General features: G+C 43.5%; 1 protein-coding gene across 5 annotated transcripts in view; it reads right to left on the bottom strand.

Moving 5' to 3' along the window:
* The window catches only part of LOC110526624 (talin-2), a 132,407-nt gene that overhangs the window by 100,832 nt on the left and 13,032 nt on the right, over nt 1–18,543 (bottom strand). The gene's annotated exons all lie outside the window — the stretch shown is intronic.

Raw genomic sequence — 18,543 nt, 5'->3', positions numbered from 1 at the left:
AGAGATGGTTGTCCTTTTGGAAAGTTCTCCCATCTCCATAGAGGAACTCTGGAGCTCTGTCAGTGACCATCGGGATCTTGGTCACCTCCCTGACCAAGGCCAGTCTCCCCCGATTGCTCAGTTTGGCCGGGTGGCCAGCTCTAGGGAGAGTCTTGGTGATTCCAAACTTCTTCCATTTAAAAATGATGGAGGCCACTGTGTCCTTGAGGACATTCAATGCTGTAGACATTTTTTTTGTACCCTTCCCCAGATCTGTGCCTTGACACAATCCTGTCTCGGAGCTCTACTGACAATTCCTTCGACCTCATGGCTTGGTTTTTGCTCTGACATTCACTGTCAACTGTTGGGCCTTATATAGAGACAGGTGTGTGCCTTTCCAAATCATGTCCGATCAATTGAATTTACCACGTGTGGACTCCAATCAAGTTGCAGAAACATCTCCAAGATGATCAATGGAAACAGGATGCATCTGAGCTCAATTTTGAGTCACATAGCAAAGGGTCTGAATGCTTAAGTAAATAAGGTATGTTTTTTTATTTAATAAATTGGCAAACGTTTCAAAAAAGCTGTTTTTGCTTTGTCGTTATAGGGTATTGTGTGTAAATTGGCTGTAACAAAATGTGGAAAAAGTCAAGGGGTCTGAATATTTTCCGTATGCACTGTGTCAGAAGCTTATTAGAGCAGTATTATCCAATAGAGATGCTACTACGAAGCAGAATGCTCACAACTAGATATTTATTGGCCCTGATATTTGCAGTAGGCCATATGCCATTCTTTAATAGGCAGTGCTTGAGAATGAACACACTGTTCAACATGTCGGATAATTATTCATCAGCTATTCACAGCCAGCATGTTATTCTCACTTACTAAAGGCTGGAAAAGGAGAGAATGAGGTATTAATGAACTGATCAGCTCAGATGTCAGCCTCCAGCTAAATAAATGTTGAGAATAAGACTTAAAGAGAGAGTAGAACCTTATGTACAGATGTGGGATGTTCATTTAATTTGAATTTGCTGTTGCTGGAAATTCAAACTTGTAGAGTATTTAAGATTTAAAAAGGTTTCTGCAGTTTGTAATTTCCACTTTAAAATGTCAGACGTGATTTGCACTAACTAAAAATGTATCAACCCCCACAAAAATGGCCATTAATTCTAATCTACATTTCCTGTTGCTGCAGGATTATTTTAAAACCGTGAGAAAATGGTCAAATTAATATCCTGCATCTGTACAACATGAAAAACACCTGCATTCCTGTCCTTCTGTATTCTAAAGCCGCAGAGCTTTCGACATGAAAACTAAATTGTGCTTGGTACAGCATTCAAAAGTCCACCCGGGTGAAGCCTTCGGAAATGTCTCTACCTTGGTACAGCTTACAGTACTAGCTGATTTTACTACATTGAACCAAATCCTGCTTTCAGAAAGTGTAAGGTAATCTTTGGTGGAAACACACCATCTCATTCCCTGGAGGGGTGTAGAGGTGGGGCACACATGGCCATATCACCACTGCAATCTGTGGAGTAACAATGCACAACATGTGACTCCATTGTTGGGCTCAATGTATCAACTATTTCCACAGTTTTTCATACAGCAAGGTGGACAGACTGAGGGCCCTGCAGACAATGTGGTGCCAGGGGGAAACATCCTGGCCAGAGGTGAAAATGGCTTTTTAATAAAGCTGCACTCGATGGTATCCCAATTTAACACTATTCCCTGACCACTCCCATTCATTTCAACAACAGTCTGATTAACACCAGAACCGCTGGGCCTCGAGGTATAGTTTAGGTTCATTTGAAGCAATTGTCGTGGTGATCCACTGGGCATGACACCTTCAACTGTTGGGAGAAGGAGGGGAGCAGGCCGTACTGTTGGGAGGTGGAATGGGGAAAATGTTATTCCAAACTTTATCCGGAATGTTCAATTCTATTTTGTTGCGACTCAAGCGATACCTCGGTCCATTCTACATGTAACTGCCAAAATAAAGGAAAAACTATAGTAAATAAGGGATACAAAATATATTGAAAGCATGGGGGTGCTTCCACACAGGAAGTCCCAGACAATTGTAGAATCTATGCCAAGGCACATTGAAGCTTGTCTGGCGGTTCGTGGTGGGTCAACGCCCTATAAAGACACTATGTTGGCGTTTCCTTTATTTTGGCAGTTACCTGTAGCAGCAGGCTACACAGAGAATGGAACAGCTGGATAGGGGAAACGCAAAAAAAACTCAAATCACGCAAAAGGGAAAGTAACTTAGCGGACAAAGTTTGGACACAATTTAGTGTGTACGACATCTAAAGAATTGCATCACTATACTTAGAGCTTTGCCATTTCTAAATGGACGTATTGGGTTGTTTTGGGAACCTTGATTTTTTCAAGGCCCCCATACTACACAATGAGGATGAGGAAGGGATTTGCGGTAAGTTTCTCAAAAACATGAAATCACAAAAGGTGTGTCATTTACATCAAAAAGAGATTTGGTTTTAAAAAATAACATCCTTTAAGATTCTTACGACTGTTATATGGACTTACAGTGCCTTCAGAAAGTATTCACACTCCTTTGTGAATACATTTGGTAAGCAATATGTTTGGAACATCGAATCGCAATAAAATCAAGGTATCAAATCGCAATACATACAGAATTGTGAGAATCGCAATTCAAATCGTATCGGCACCTAAGTATTTTTAGTCCCCTAGTATTTCCCTGCCCTAGAGTGTTGCTACTCAGTGCTCACTGAGGCCTACTAATGGTCTGGGATGTGTCCCAAATGGCAGCCTATTCCCTATTCCCACTGCTTTCGACCAGAGCCCAATGAGCCCTGGTCAAAAGCAGTGCACTATATGAGAACAGAGTGCTATTTGAGACGCGGTCCTGCTGTCTTCGGCCACCCTCCCCCATGCATCACAGCAGGCCCAGCTATGTCATTAGCTAAGTGGGGACAATGGAATGTGGGTCTTAGTAAATGCAGGGGAGAGATTCACATGTGGCCAAAAGACTCATTGTCTGGGCCTACCACCTCTCACTACTTACCCACCTGCGTAATATCAACCATAGGCTTGCTTTGCCAAACTCATGTGGGGTGAAGAGATGAGAATATATTAACCATATAACTCAGACAACAAAGCCTTTAGTCTGTAAGAAAAAATATTGTATCATTCAAACAAAACCATCAAATATCCAAAAGTGTTTCTCGACCATGCATCCTTGTGAGTAATGGCAGGTGAGGAAACTGCAAGTTCTGTACAAGGGCTATGGTTAGAAAGGTTAATTTCCTCTATTACAGTGAAATAATGTCTCAATGTATTTCTGTGTCCATATGACTAATTCTGTTGAACCAAACATCAAATGCAAATAGTGAGTTGAAACCGCTTGTCAGAGAGGAAAAATAAATCTCTCATCCTTGTTGTTGGTAGTGGCAGGGGGAGGGGCTTGGTGTGTGTGTGTGTTTGTAAACAGAGAAGTAGATGCGAAGCAAGAGGTTTCACTCTTGCCAAAATCTGTCCAAAATACGCCCAATGCATTTCTTTGGGATTATTTTGGACCTAAGTGTTGCCTACCTTCCTACCTTTTGGACAACAACTCCCATTGCGGAGACATGAGCATCTCTGGTGTAAATGGGAAGGTGTACAGCACAGAAGGAGTGAAGAACACAATACCAAAAAGGTGACCGAACAAGCGGACATAAAACACAAGAAAATAAACAGGATTCTTGCCATAGGAATATCACGCAAAAACATTAATTAAAATATATTCTATATATCGCCCAACCCTACACCAGCTACCCATACACCTCTCAGCAGCAGGAGAAACAAGCTCTTCATAGCTCAGTACCTCAGAGAATTCAGCAGTAGGAGAGGTCAATGAACACAACCCACAGAATACATTCTGAGAATTCCAGCACAATATTCCTTTCCTTTTGAGAAATGATGCTCATCTACAGTAAACCTAGATAACCATCAATCTGAAACTAAAACCAGCTTCCAAAATCTGTGGTTGTGAGGCCAATTGGACGTACTGCCAAATTATCTAAAACAACGGAGGTGGCTTATGGTAGAGAAATGAGCATTCAATTATCTGGCAACAGCTCTGTATTCTACGAGACAGCATGCCAACTGCACACTCCTTCAAAACGTGAGACATCTGTGGCATTGTGTTGTGTGACAAAAACGGCACATTTTAGAGTGGCCTTTTACGGTCCCCAGCACATGGTGCACCTGTGTAATGATCATGCTGTTTAATCAGCTTCTTGATATGCCACAACTGTCAGGTGGATGGATTATCTTGGCAAAGGAGAAATGATCACTAACAAGGATGTAAACAAATTGTGCACAAAATGAGAGAAATAAGCTTTTTCAGGGATCTTTTATTTCAGCTCATAAAACATAGGACCAACACTTTACATGTTGTGTTTTATATTTTTGTTCAGTGTAGTAGGTTTCACCATTTCTATCTCATGCACGTGATTTAATCCACTATATCACAGAGGCTTCTCTCAGGACATCGCTGAATCTGGTGATAGAACAGTGTACCCAAAAACACAATGAAGTAATTTTATTGGTGCATTCCTGAACCCTCAGGATTTCCTATACCCTTTTTACTCTCACAGATCAGAGTGACTGTGGATGACACACGGCATTGACCCTCTCAGTAAAACAGACATTATCCCCCAAGGTGACGGAGGGGCATGTAAATGCCTCCAGCATGAGTCAAGGCCCATGGTATTGCTCTCGTTTTCTTGTTGTTGGTCAGCTCTTCTTTCATAATCTACATGGCTCCCTATTCCCTATATAGGGCACTACCTTTGACCAGAGCCCTATGGGTCCTGGGCAACAGTAGTGCACTATGTAGGGAATAGGGAGCCATTTGGGCCACATTCAGTGGTTTTTAGAGTGTTCCAGGACATCTGTGGAGCAGCTGTTGCTTTTGCTCCTCTTAGGGCTTCAGCAGGGCCCTGTGTAGAGACAATATTTAATCATGGCTATGCAGTGTTTCCCCTACATATTTTTTTTTAGCAGCGGTGGCAAAGGTCGTGGAAGAGAGAGGCATGCCGCCCAATATTTTTAGAAGGACTGAAAAGGTCATTTCTGGTGACTTTTTAGAAAGATGTTCTACTCCAAGACAAATTAAAATCAGATGACACTGACCATCTATAATCCCCCCAGAAACCAGCCCAATAACAGATTATTTTACTGTAGCCTATACATGGTACTAGACTGGATTATCAGGCAGGTGCTATTAGCAATAAACTTTTTCTGGACCAAAAAGGGGGCACTTTCCTGCAATTCTACACATTTTTCCATGGACCTGAGAGACTTTGGCAATTGTAAAGCAACATTTTCTGCAATTCTACACATTTTTCCATGGACCTGAGAGACTTTGGCAATTGTAAAGCAACATTTTCTGCAATTCTACACATTTTTCCATGGAGTAGACCAAAAATGTTGCAGTGTGACAGCTAACTTCCATTGGGGCCCCTGGGCATGTGCCCTGCGTGCCCGGTCGGTAATCCAGCCATGCCAAAAATACTCCTAAATTCCTAATTTAATGGTTTCATCGTCTTAGCTTTTATTATCAAAGATTATATTATTAAAAAAAATATATAGGTCAATTGTCTATTCTACAAAATTTCTGTGTGGTTTTATTCATTGAAGCTCATACTGAAAGCGTTGTTCCATCCCGAAAATTACTTTAAGAAAATGTATTTTTGGGGTGTGGCAGCAACAATTTAGCTATGGCCAATTGTTGGAAATCAAACAGTGTCCGCACACACACACCCCCCTCTGTGCTATATAAGGCACTGAATGCAGCCATCCCATACCTCCCCCGACATCCAAGCGAGAGATCCTAAATGATTAGTCCTGCCCTGAGGGCCACAGACCATAATTAAATGAGTCCCTCAGCCCCTCTCAGCCTTGCTTCCCCAGCCCCTCTCAGCCTTGCTCCCCCAGCCCCTCTCAGCCTTGCTCCCCCAGCCCCTCTCAGCCTTGCTCCCCCAGCCCCTCTCAGCCTTGCTCCCCCAGCCCCTCTCAGCCTTGCTTCCCCAGCCCCTCTCAGCCTTGCTTCCCCAGCCCCTCTCAGCCTTGCTTCCCCAGCCCCTCTCAGCCTTGCTTCCCCAGCCCCTCTCAGCCTTGCTTCCCCAGCCCCTCTCAGCCTTGCTTCCCCAGCCCCTCTCAGCCTTGCTTCCCCAGCCCCTCAGATCTGCTCTCAATGCCGTAAATGGAAACAAACCTCTGTTGAACTAGAGGGGACTTATGTAGAGCTGGGAATTGCCAGAGAACTCACGATACAATACCATGATACTTTGGTGCAGATATGATATGTATTGAGATTTAAACGATTCTATATGTATTGCGATTCGATACAGTAATTTCATTGCGATTCGATGTTCCAAACATATTGCTCACCATATATGTCTGCTGCAGAGGGACAAGAGAGGGTCATGAGAAAACACATTTTGATTAGTCATGCAAATAAAAGTTCCCTGTGTGCTTTGGACTCTCGACATGCCATAAAGGAAAACGGACAGAGTTTGAGACACCTGATAGAGTTTATTGAGCAGCATCTCAGGCCTGTCATCAACACAACCATCAGCACTAGGGCGACAACAGCATCAGAGAGCAGATACAACACAGAACTGCAGATAGCAGCCGTCCAGAACAAAAACATCACAATGATTTAGGGAGAGCAAATAGGAGACACGGCCTCTCATTCTGCACTCTTGGGATCAACTAATTCCATATCATTTGAGCTGCTTCAAGACTTGAGGTTGCGTGCTATGCCACTGCTTAGAAGTATAACTAAATAAATCTAAGATGTGTCAAATAAATGATATCCAACTCAGGGCTCCAGCTATGCATTTGGTTTGCTAACTTCCTAGCTAAGATGTCAAGTTCAAGCTTCTCCAGTCTCCTGCTGGATCAAGATCCCCGTTGCCTACATTTTTTTGTGCGTCTAAATTATTTCAATTTCATTTTTCACCCCTTTTTCTCCCCAATTTCGTGGTATCGAATTGGTAGTTACAGTCTTGTCCCATCGCTGCAACTTCCGTACGGACTCAAGAGAGGCAAAGGTTGAGTGCCATGCGTCCTCCAACACACAACCTAGCCGAGCCGCACAGCTTCTTGACAATACCCTCTTAACCCGGAAGCCAGCCACACCAATGTGTCGGAGGAAACACTGTGCACCTGGCGCCCAGCCAGCCACAGGAGTCACTAAAGCGCAATGGGACAATAACATCCCTGCCGGCCAAACCCTCCCCTAACCCGGAAGATGCTGGGCCATATGTGTCTCCCATTCACGGCCTGGACTCGAACCAGAATCTCTAGTTGCACAGTTAGCACTGTGGTGCAGTGCCTTAGACCACTGCGCCACTCAGGAGGGCAGGAGTGGCGCAAATTATTTTTATTTAACTTTTTTTAATAGCACTCATCTTCCGCCTATCATTCCCTATACCTCCATCTCTCTCTCCCTATATCCGTCAGATGCTGGGGCCACCAGAAGGATTACAGTAGTGTTCAGAGCTGCTGTAACTCAGTCAGATGCTGGGGCCCCCCAGAAGGATTACAGTAGTGTTCAGAGCTGCTGTAACTCAGTCAGATGCTGGGGCTCCCCAGTGGTGGAGGTACCAGCTGCCAGGCATTAATGACATAGCACAGCAGCTCGAGTTCAGCAGCAGTCAAACCTCTGGAATTCCACTTTCTTATTGCTGGATGGCTGACAAGAGTATGATAGACACGCCTCATTCATACTCATCATAGCTGCTATGAGAAACAATATCAAGTAACAAAGTAGAGGTCTCTCTCCAGTAAAGACCTTAATGAACTTTCAGCACTGTGCTCAACATATAGCAGGTGGTATTATTACTAACAGAGGCTGTATTGCTCATTTGCTCTCTAGGCTTTGTCTAGAATGAGCACAATCTTCTATTTTCTTCTGATGTGTGAAAACAGACTAGTCAGAAAATTGCATGAATACTTTATCAAGGACACCACCATGTACTTAACAGAACAAACCAAATGGTTACAAGCAAAACCAATATGAGGTTGTGAAGTATTTTTGTTTTATGCCTCCAAGGCTGCGTTTACACAGGCAGCCAACTCTGATCTTTTTTTAACCACTAATTGGCCTTTTGACCAATCACATCAGATCTTTGGACATCAGAACTTTTTCAGAGGTGATCTGATTGGATTGGTCAAAAGACTAATTAGTGGAAAGAGGGAAAAAAAATCAGAATTGGGCTGGCTGTCTAAACGCAGTATGAAGAAGTATAGTAGGCTGACATCCCATTGGGTCTTTTGGCAAACAAGAACTCTTGCTGAGACTGTTCAAGTCGGGTCTGGACCCAAAGCCACGATGTAAACAACTGCTCCTCACCAATGATAAGTCTAATCTATTTTATAACTCAGCTGTGGAGAGATAAGGGTGGTCTCTAATCCTCTCTATGGGTGTAAAAGCTGAGTGCAGGACTGCTGGTGTTAAGTCTGTTGCATAGCCTACTACTACTGACAAAAAAAACAACCTTAGTTGGCCGAGAGTCATGTGCTCGATTGGTCAACAATTTTAAACGTGTATTTTTTTCCTATATAGACACACCCTATGTTTATTAATAAAATCAACTATATGTAGACTAATGAGCTTGTCTGACACTTTATGCCAGGGTTCCTCAACTGGCGGCCCACAAGCCAAATTTCCCTGCGAGTGGTTTTATTAGGCCCCCAAGTTCAAAAAAATAAATACAAAAAGGAAATCACCAAGTGATTTTAATTTGGGAAATCTTAGTATTTCCACGCATAATAGAGAGATACGTGATCATATACAAATGTAAGTTTGATATGATTATGTTTTAGTCAAATATTATATCGGTTTGGTCTTCTTGCGATCAATTTGCAGTCTGCAAGTTATTTGTAATTATGTTCCGGCCCCCCCGACCATCCGCTTTAGAAAACAATAATAAAATCAGCCTGCGGCTGAATCTACATGATGATCCCTGCTTTAAGCACAATGTGATTAAATAATTAAGACAAATGACTGGAGGGAGCCAGAGTTCAGGATCACCTAACCAGAAGAAGAAGAACAACTGTTCCTGACCCTCTTCCTCCTGCTGACCTTTGCAGATTCTGCTGTTACGCGACACCTGAGGTTGGCAACCTTTTCCATTTGTAGTGACAATTTATCTACCAATCTGCATGCCCGCTATTACTTTTATATGCACATTTACATGGAACAGTTTAATTTCATTTATAATAAAGTTTTGGCATCTCAAAATCATTATCATGTGGTTCATCTAAATTCTAAAATTAACTTATATTGCCAACTACGTAAAAATTTCCTACAGAAAGCCAACAAATAAACACATTGCAGCCTGCAGGTAGAAAATATCCTGATAAAAATAAATATCCTAGAAATCACATTGGCTGTGCATGGCCTGTCTGCAAGGAACTAGAAACATTGTAACATTGAAACAAATAAACAACTAATAAATCGACAACTCCTAAATGGAAATAAACCAAAAGTTGTTCCTCACAAGTGTAGCCTAGGTCGTGCAGTCCGCAAACAACATGTCGACTACGACAATGAGAACGGTAAAAGACTGTAAAAATAATATATTGAATGCATTAACGGAAATTACCGTAACCAAACATTTTAGATTAGAAATTATGGGAATTAACTGTAAATGTGATACTGATTTGGGGCGGCAGGTAGCTTAGTGGTTAGAGAGTTGGGCCAGTAACCAGCAGGTAGCTTAGTGGTTAGAGCGTTGGGCCAGTAACCAGCAGGTATCCTAGTGGTTAGAGCGTTGGGCCAGTAACCAGCAGGTAGCTTAGTGGTTAGAGCGTTGGGCCAGTAACCAGCAGGTATCCTAGTGGTTAGAGCGTTGGGCCAGTAACCAGCAGGTATCCTAGTGGTTAGAGCGTTGGGCCAGTAACCAGCAGGTAGCTTAGTGGTTAGAGCGTTGGGCCAGTAACCAGCAGGTATCCTAGTGGTTAGAGCGTTGGGCCAGTAACCAGCAGGTAGCCTAGTGGTTAGAGCGTTGGACCAGTAACCAGCAGGTAGCCTAGTGGTTAGAGCGTTGGGCCAGTAACCGAGAGGTTGCTGGATCGAATCCCAGAGTTAACAAGGCAGTTAACCCACTGTTCCCCGGTAGGCCGTCATTGTAAATAAGAATGTGTTCTTAAAATATACTGTTGGTGTTCCTCCACAATGGATTAGTCCACAGACGAGCGTGAATCAGACAGGTGTCTCATGTGCCATAAAAATAAATATATTTTAGACTGCTCTCCTAAAAAAAAGAAAAGAAAAAAAATATTGATAGACCAACAGCCTATCGACCAAACAATCGACTAAACAGCCTAAACCTTGAACTAAAGGTCAAAGCCAAAAGGTAAATAAGGCCATCAGAGGTAATACACAGACTGATTATATCAAGGGTGGGTGCTGAGGAGAATGAGAGGGTGACTACCCAGCACTCAGCCGATTTACTGAAACACAAAAACACTTTACATCTTAAAAAGGCTGTGGCTTTGCTAATCCTGTGAATTTCCCCTGCGAAAATGATCATTCCAGACAGGTAAGCTGACCTGCTGGAACCCAATTAAAAAGGCCCTCAGGCGCTGGGCTGGCTGGGGAGAGAGAAAGGAGGAATGCTGAAAGAGGAGAACAACATGACAAGCCGATGAACTCTGAGGACCCTGGTTAGCCATTGTTGAGGTAACAATATAAGCCTAGTGGCTCAGAGCGCTGCTGCGCAATTGTAGCTGCTGTGTCGAGGCTAGTTCTGCTCTCTCAGAAGGCTGGCAGGTTCTATTGTCCTGGGCAGGGAACACAGTCCTTTCCATTCAACCACGCTGAATACTCTACCTCGTCCATGTACACAATTGCTGTGGTACACACACAAACACATATATACACAGTTCTAGGCATGCAACATGATCACAAACCAGTTTCTCAAAGACGGACAGCTTGAACAGCCAACATGACAGTAGCAACGCTATTCTGTCTGTGACGGTTAGTCTTGTAACTAAGTAGAGCGGTTGTAAAATGCCACGTAGTCACCAATTAGTGCCCAAGTATCACAGGGAATGGTTTGGAAATGAGAACATGACACAAGGTTGGTGTACAACATGTGTAAGAGATCACAGAGGACGCAAAGCACTTACATTATGTTCTTGCTAAATGTTTCATTTACAGTACGCAACTTATAATGCTGAGGTTTCATTTGATAAGAGAACTACAAGTTTAGTACAAAACTCTAGAAAGAGACACCTATCAAATGCATTGAGACACACATAGCAGCACATCTAGGTCTCAATCTCTCGGACTTCAGGTTAGACTTACCGACACAGTACAACCCTATGTCTAAGTCACAGGTGGGTTCCTAATGTCTCAAATTGTTTATCCAAAAGGCGACACCAGCTGTCAGCTGCTCACCAACTGCCATGTCATTACCATCCAGACCCAGTACATTATCCTCCATTAGTATGATCTGCCCAAAACATGGAAGCAATCATGTTTTTCTGATCGTCGACTAGAAGTTTTTTTCAAGCGACTGTTTCCTCCACTCTTGTTGACAACGGTTTAGCAAAGCTTTACATCACAGGGTCTCCTCAAATAGATGCTTCACACATAAATGAAGGCTTGTGATGTGAGATCTTTTCAAAAGACATCCCACGTCATCTCCTCTGATGTGTAGATCAGAGATACAGCTGTAAATATCATCAAATCTTCAGCAGACCTCAAAAGAATAGAATTGATTGTCTAAATGTAATTCTATAGAGACCTGCAGATCTCTCCTAATGCAAGTGACAGGATCTGGTGGAAAGATGTGGCCTCAGTCAGCTTGACTTTACACCACATTTGATGTATGAGAAAATGCTGAAACATGTAATTTAGTACTTGAACTATTTCTATAACGTGTTTGCTAGTGATGTATGATTGACTTCTCTGAAAGACACAGACTGGACGAACCGGTTAAGTTACCGGATGGCCGTCGCATGTCAGTGATAAATGAACAGATATTGTACTGTATGAAATGGATAAGGCATCAGTCACTGGTATGTAAGTGATATGTATACCATGGGGACTGTCAGCCCTCTGTTGTATAGGAAATACAATGCACAGACTGGAGGCTTGATTTCATATACATTGTTATGTCATCTTATATTATACCATATTATGTAGGTCATTAGGATCACACAGTTCAAGCTTTTTATGTTTATCCTAGGCAATGCTTATGAGCGTGGTGAGCTGAGTTCAAAGTCCACCTTTCCAGAAACAAGTCTCTCACCGTTGCCACTTGCTATAGACCACCCTCTGCCCCCAGCTGTGCCCTGGACACCATATGTGAATTGATTGCCACTCATCTATCTTCAGAGCTTGTGCTGTTATGTGACCTAAACTGTGACATGCTTAACACTCCGGCCATCCTACAATCTAAGCCCTGAATCTCACACAAATTATCAATGAACGTACCAGGTACAACCCCAAATTCGTAAACACTGGGACCCTCATAGATATCATCCTAACCAACTTGCCCTCCAAATACACCTCTGATGTTTTCAACCAAGATCTCAGCGATCACTGCCTGCATCCGTAATGGGTCAGCGGTCAAACGACCACAGACCCTTATCACTGTCAAACGCTCCCTAAAACACTTCAGCGAGCAGGCCTTTCTAATCAACCTGGCCCAGGTCTCCTGGAAGGATATTGACCTCATCCCGTCAGTAGAGGATGCCTGGTTATTCTTTAAAAGTGACTCTCACCATCTTAAATAAGCATGTCACGTTCAAACATTTTGAACCAGGAACAGATATACAGTAGGGGAAAAAAGTATTTAGTCAGCCACCAATTGTGCAAGTTCTCCCACTTACAAAGATGAGAGAGGCCTGTAATTTTCATCATAGGTACACTTCAACTATGACAGACAAAATGAGGAAAATCCAGAAAATCATATTGTAGGATTTTTTATGAATTTATTTGCAAATTATGGTGGAAAATAAGTATTTGGTCAATAACAAAAGTTTATCTCAGTACTTTGTTATTTACCCTTTGTTGGCAATGACAGAGGTCAAACATTTTCTGTAAGTCTTCACAAAGTTTTCACACACTGTTGCTGGTATTTTGGCCCATTCCTCCATGCAGATCTCCTCTAGAGCAGTGATGTTTTGGAGCTGTTGCTGGGCAACACGGACTTTCAACTCGCTCCAAAGATTTTCTATGGGGTTGAGATCTGGAGACTGGCTAGGCCACTCCAGGACCTTGAAATGCTTCTTACGAAGCCACTCCTTCGTTGCCCGGGCGGTGTGTTTGGGATCATTGTCATGCTGAAAGACCCAGCCACATTTCATCTTCAATGCCCTTGCTGATGGAAGGAGGTTTTCACTCAAAATCTCACAATACATGGCCCAATTCATACTTTCCTTTACACGGATCAGTCGTCCTGGTCCCTTTGCAGAAAAACAGCCCCAAAGCATGATATTTCCACCCAATGCTACACAGTAGGTATGGTGTTCTTTGGATGCAACTCAGCATTCTTTGTCCTCCAAACACGACGAGTTGAGTTTTTACCAAAAAGTTATATTTTGGTTTAATCTGACCATATGACATTCTCCAAATCTTCTTCTGGATCATCCAAATGCTCTCTAGCAAACTTCAGACGGGCCTGGACACTGGCTTAAGCAGGGGGACACGTCTGGCACTGCAGAATTTGAGTCCCTGGCGGCGTAGTGTGTTACTGATGGTAGGCTTTGTTACTTTGGTCCCAGCTCTCTGCAGGTCATTCACTAGGTCCCCCCGTGTGGTTCTGGGATTTTTGCTCACTGTTCTTGTGATCATTTTGACCCCACGGGGTGAGATCTTGTGTGGAGCCCCAGATCGAGGGAGATTATCCGTGGTCTTGTATGTCTTCCATTTCCTAATAATTGCTCCGACAGTTGATTTCTTCAAACCAAGCTGCTTACCTATTGCAGATTCAGTCTTCCCAACATGGTGCAGGTCTACAATTTTGTTTCTGGTGTCCTTTGACAGCTCTTTGGTCTTGGCCATAGTGGAGTTTGGAGTGTGACTGTTTGAGGTTGTGGACAGGTGTCTTTTATACTGATAACAAGTTCAAACAGGTGCCATTAATATATGTAATGAGTGGAGGACAGAGGAGCCTCTTAAAGAAGAAGTTACAGATCTGTGAGAGCCAGAAATCTTGCTTGTTTGTAGGTGACCAAATACTTATTTCCCACCATATTTTGCAAATAAATTCATTAAAAATGTGATTTTCTGGATTTTTTTTTTCATTTTGTCTGTCATAGTTGAAATGTACCTATGATGAGAATTACAGGCCTCTCTCATCTTTTTAAGTGGGAGAACTTGCACAATTGGTGGCTGACTAAATACTTTTTTGCCCCACTGTAGCCCTTGGTTCTCTCCAGACCTGACTGCCCTTAACCAGCACAAAATATCCTGTGGCATTCTGCATTAGCATCGAATAGCCCCCGTGATATGCAACTTTTCAGGGAAGTTAGGAACAAATGTACACAGGCAGTTAGGATAGCTAAGGCTAACTTTTTCAAGCAGAAATGTGCATCCTGCAGGACAAACTCAAAAAAATTCTGGGACTGTAAAGTCCATGGAGAATAAAAGCACCTCCTCCCAGCTGCCCACTGCACTGAGGCTAGGAAACACTGTCACCACTGATAAATCCACTATAATTGAGATTATCAATAAGCATTTTGATTTTATATATATTATTTTATATATATTAGCAACTGGGACTGAGTAGCAGGCAGTTTACTCTGGGCACCTTATTCATCCAAGCTACTCAATACTGCCCCCAGCCATAAGAAGTTAACAACAAATTCTTATTTACATTGATGGCCTTCACCGGCCAAATCCAGACGACGCTGGGCCAATTGTGCGCCGGCCTATGGGACTCCCAATCACAGCCGGTTGTGATACAGCCTGGATTTAAGGACTGTTGTGACACCTCTTGCACTAAGATGCAATGCCTTAGACCGCTGCGCCACTCGGGAGCCCCAACTCTACCACCGCCCCTAAACATCTCAACCCATCCAATCCCTTCAGCCCCAGCTACTTGTCTCCAACCCCTCTGGCCACTCCCTCTGGCCACTAACACCTCCAGATCGAACCAGATGCGAGAATTTACAGTCTGCCAAAGCAACCTGTGACTTCCCTGTGACTGTGGGTGTTGACACTGTAGCTGGGGGAGGCTAAGGAGGGGGAGATCCATGGTATACCCCCCTGGAAAGAGAGAGTTTGGAGAAGAGAGGAGGGTAGGGTGTAGTTAGTGTTTCCCTCTAGGTCAGCAGAGTGGAGCTAATTCCAGGAGTAGGCTACAGCTTATCTTTCAACAGTTACCACCTCCACTCACACCACAAGATTAAATGCATACTGGATAATAATGCTGCTGGGATTAGATTAGGAACTGATGAGCAGACAACAATAGAGATGTCTGGGGATTGAGAGAGAAACTATTTTTACAACAGCCAGATATCCACCCTCCTGCTGAGATTTGCCACTTAGGTTGCCTCAGTCTCCCAGGCCTGGTCATTTGTATTGGGAATATGGCAGTTTACTGTAAACAAATCACCAGGGATGATACAGTGACCTCACTGGGTTGCCAGGTTGTGTTGTGGTAATGTTTACCTAGAGTGTACACTCCCCCCATTGACTGTTTGTAGTATTTACCTTCCTACTCCCCCTCATTGGGGTGAGTTTAAATACTCTGCGTTTCCAGATTGTGTTGTGGTGTTTACACACTCCCCTGCATTGGGATGAGTGAAAGCCTGTGGCAGGCAGTTGCAACATAAGCACTGGTCCAACCAGGGAGGGTTAAGGCATGGTCACAGGTAGCATTTGCCGGTCGAGAGCACTTAAGAGTTCCATTGGTAATTTGCAAGCCAATTCTACATATAGAATTGCGTGCACAGTAAATGACAGCAGTCAAACGTCCACCAGCGGGTTGTCCCTAAAACACACAGCGTCGGAAAAAAACGGCAGATCAATCTCCGGTGCAGTGTGTGTGGTCCCTTAGAGTTAGGAATTGTCTGTTGTTAACCTGTGGGAATGTGTGTGTGCCAGTCAAGTCCAATCCCAACCCACAGCCTAGAACAGACAATCCAATCAGAGCCTGGGAGGGAGCTCTCATCCAACACAGCTAATTCACTTAACACGAGGCAAGGCACAACAGCAGAACAATGCCCACCTCCAGCCTTAGATTTCTCACCAGAACTAGAGATCATCAACAACATGCCTAATAAAGCCCAGGACAGGACTAGGAACCCTGCTTCTACCGGAGTCTGCCTCTCTTCAGTGTATTTGGGTCTAAAGTGTTTCTGCTGCCTCTCTTCAGTGTATTTGGGTCTAGAGTGTTTCTGCTGCCTCTCTTCAGTGTATTTGGGTATAGAGTGTTTCTGCTGCCTCTCTTCAGTGTATTTGGGTCTAGAGTGTTTCTGCTGCCTCTCTTCAGTGTATTTGGGTCTAGAGTGTTTCTGCTGCCTCTCTTCAGTGTATTTGGGTCTAGAGTGTTTCTGCTGCCTCTCTTCAGTGTATTTGGGTCTAGAGTGTTTCTGCTGCCTCTCTTCAGTGTATTTGGGTCTAGAGTGTTTCTGCTGCCTCTCTTCAGTGTATTTGGGTATAGAGTGTTTCTGCTGCCTCTCTTCAGTGTATTTGGGTCTAGAGTGTTTCTGCTGCCTCTCTTCAGTGTATTTGGGTCTAAAGTGTTTCTGCTGCCTCTCTTCAGTGTATTTGGGTCTAGAGTGTTTCTGCTGCCTCTCTTCAGTGTATTTGGGTCTAGAGTGTTTCTGCTGCCTCTCTTCAGTGTATTTGGGTCTAGAGTGTTTCTGCTGCCTCTCTTCAGTGTATTTGGGTCTAGAGTGTTTCTGCTGCCTCTCTTCAGTGTATTTGGGTATAGAGTGTTTCTGCTGCCTCTCTTCAGTGTATTTGGGTATAGAGTGTTTCTGCTGCCTCTCTTCAGTGTATTTGGGTCTAGAGTGTTTCTGCTGCCTCTCTTCAGTGTATTTGGGTCTAGAGTGTTTCTGCTGCCTCTCTTCAGTGTATTTGGGTATAGAGTGTTTCTGCTGCCTCTCTTCAGTGTATTTGGGTCTAGAGTGTTTCTGCTGCCTCTCTTCAGTGTATTTGGGTCTAGAGTGTTTCTGCTGCCTCTCTTCAGTGTATTTGGGTCTAGAGTGTTTCTGCTGCCTCTCTTCAGTGTATTTGGGTCTAGAGTGTTTCTGCTGCCTCTCTTCAGTGTATTTGGGTATAGAGTGTTTCTGCTGCCTCTCTTCAGTGTATTTGGGTCTAGAGTGTTTCTGCTGCCTCTCTTCAGTGTATTTGGGTCTAGAGTGTTTCTGCTGCCTCTCTTCAGTGTATTTGGGTCTAAAGTGTTTCTGCTCTGAAAAGTGTCAAATAAACCCTTAGAGCCTCAGAGAATGAGACACATCATCATGAGACATGTTAGAAGCCATGAAGACCTGCCCTGAGGAGGGCCCCGAGGAGGGGCCCTGAGAAGTTACCTCTGGTTAATTGATATGGACATGGGTTAATCCACCTGATCAGGAGTTTGAGGTGTGTGATCACGTATAACCCGCGTTGGGACAAGGACAGCATTCTTCCCCGTTCCCTAATAGTCTTAACAACAACTGCCTGAGGAGGGCTTCAATGTACCCTTTATCTTTCTGCCAGATCTGAGAACTTCCCACAGACTCAGTCGTGTCGTCAATATGAAACTGTGCGCTCAAACTTAAGACTATTGAAGAATGACATTTCAACTAGACGAAGTAGAAAACAACAAACATTGTATTGGCTTATCTCAATTAAATTCAAACTGGGGATTTGAGTGATGAGGCCATTTGCAAGTCAGGGCCAGGGAACATAAGCACTGTTGTTGCAGCATAGAAAATCACAAGCTTTGCATTAGTCCCACAGGAAGTATTACGCAGGTAGCCATAATCAAATACTTACAACTGGGTGGGTAAGACTGACAGTTAGGGTTTCTCAACTCCCCAGAGTACTGAATATTCACAAACTATATGATAGTTCCTCACTAAAAACTGTCCATACATAGCAGTTTGTCACTCAGTGCATCCCACACTACTGCTAATATAAATGTGTTACTGTCAAGCCACACCCACCACTGACTACCGCAAATTCCACCAAATTGAGCCACCACCCAAATGAACAACCATGCATCCAACAAAACACAGGGCTTGTTAATGACTGTACAAACTGTTACTGTACAGTACTTCCAGTTAGCTGTTCTCAGTTTAAGTTTTTAACTGGACTCTGGACACATTTACCCCATCGCAAACTAGCTATTCCAATGAAAAAGGAGCTCCCTCTCTGCAGGCAGCCTTCTCTTCTCTCAGTTCCCATCTGAGTCAGATGAGTTGTTAAGTAGTCAAGTGTCCACTGAACCACAGACCAGGGTACATAACACATAATCACAAGTACCCAGAATATGTAACCAAGAGTTAATTTCCTAGCAAACAATTCATAAACAAAACAAATGTTGAATGGGATGGAGTTAGGTCTTTTTTTATTAC

The sequence above is a fragment of the Oncorhynchus mykiss genome, chromosome 6, assembly GCF_013265735.2.
Source record: "Oncorhynchus mykiss isolate Arlee chromosome 6, USDA_OmykA_1.1, whole genome shotgun sequence".
NCBI classification, from domain to species: domain Eukaryota; kingdom Metazoa; phylum Chordata; class Actinopteri; order Salmoniformes; family Salmonidae; genus Oncorhynchus; species Oncorhynchus mykiss.
The sequence above is the reverse complement of the archived record's forward strand: the minus strand, read 5'-3'. Positions and strand labels throughout refer to the sequence as shown.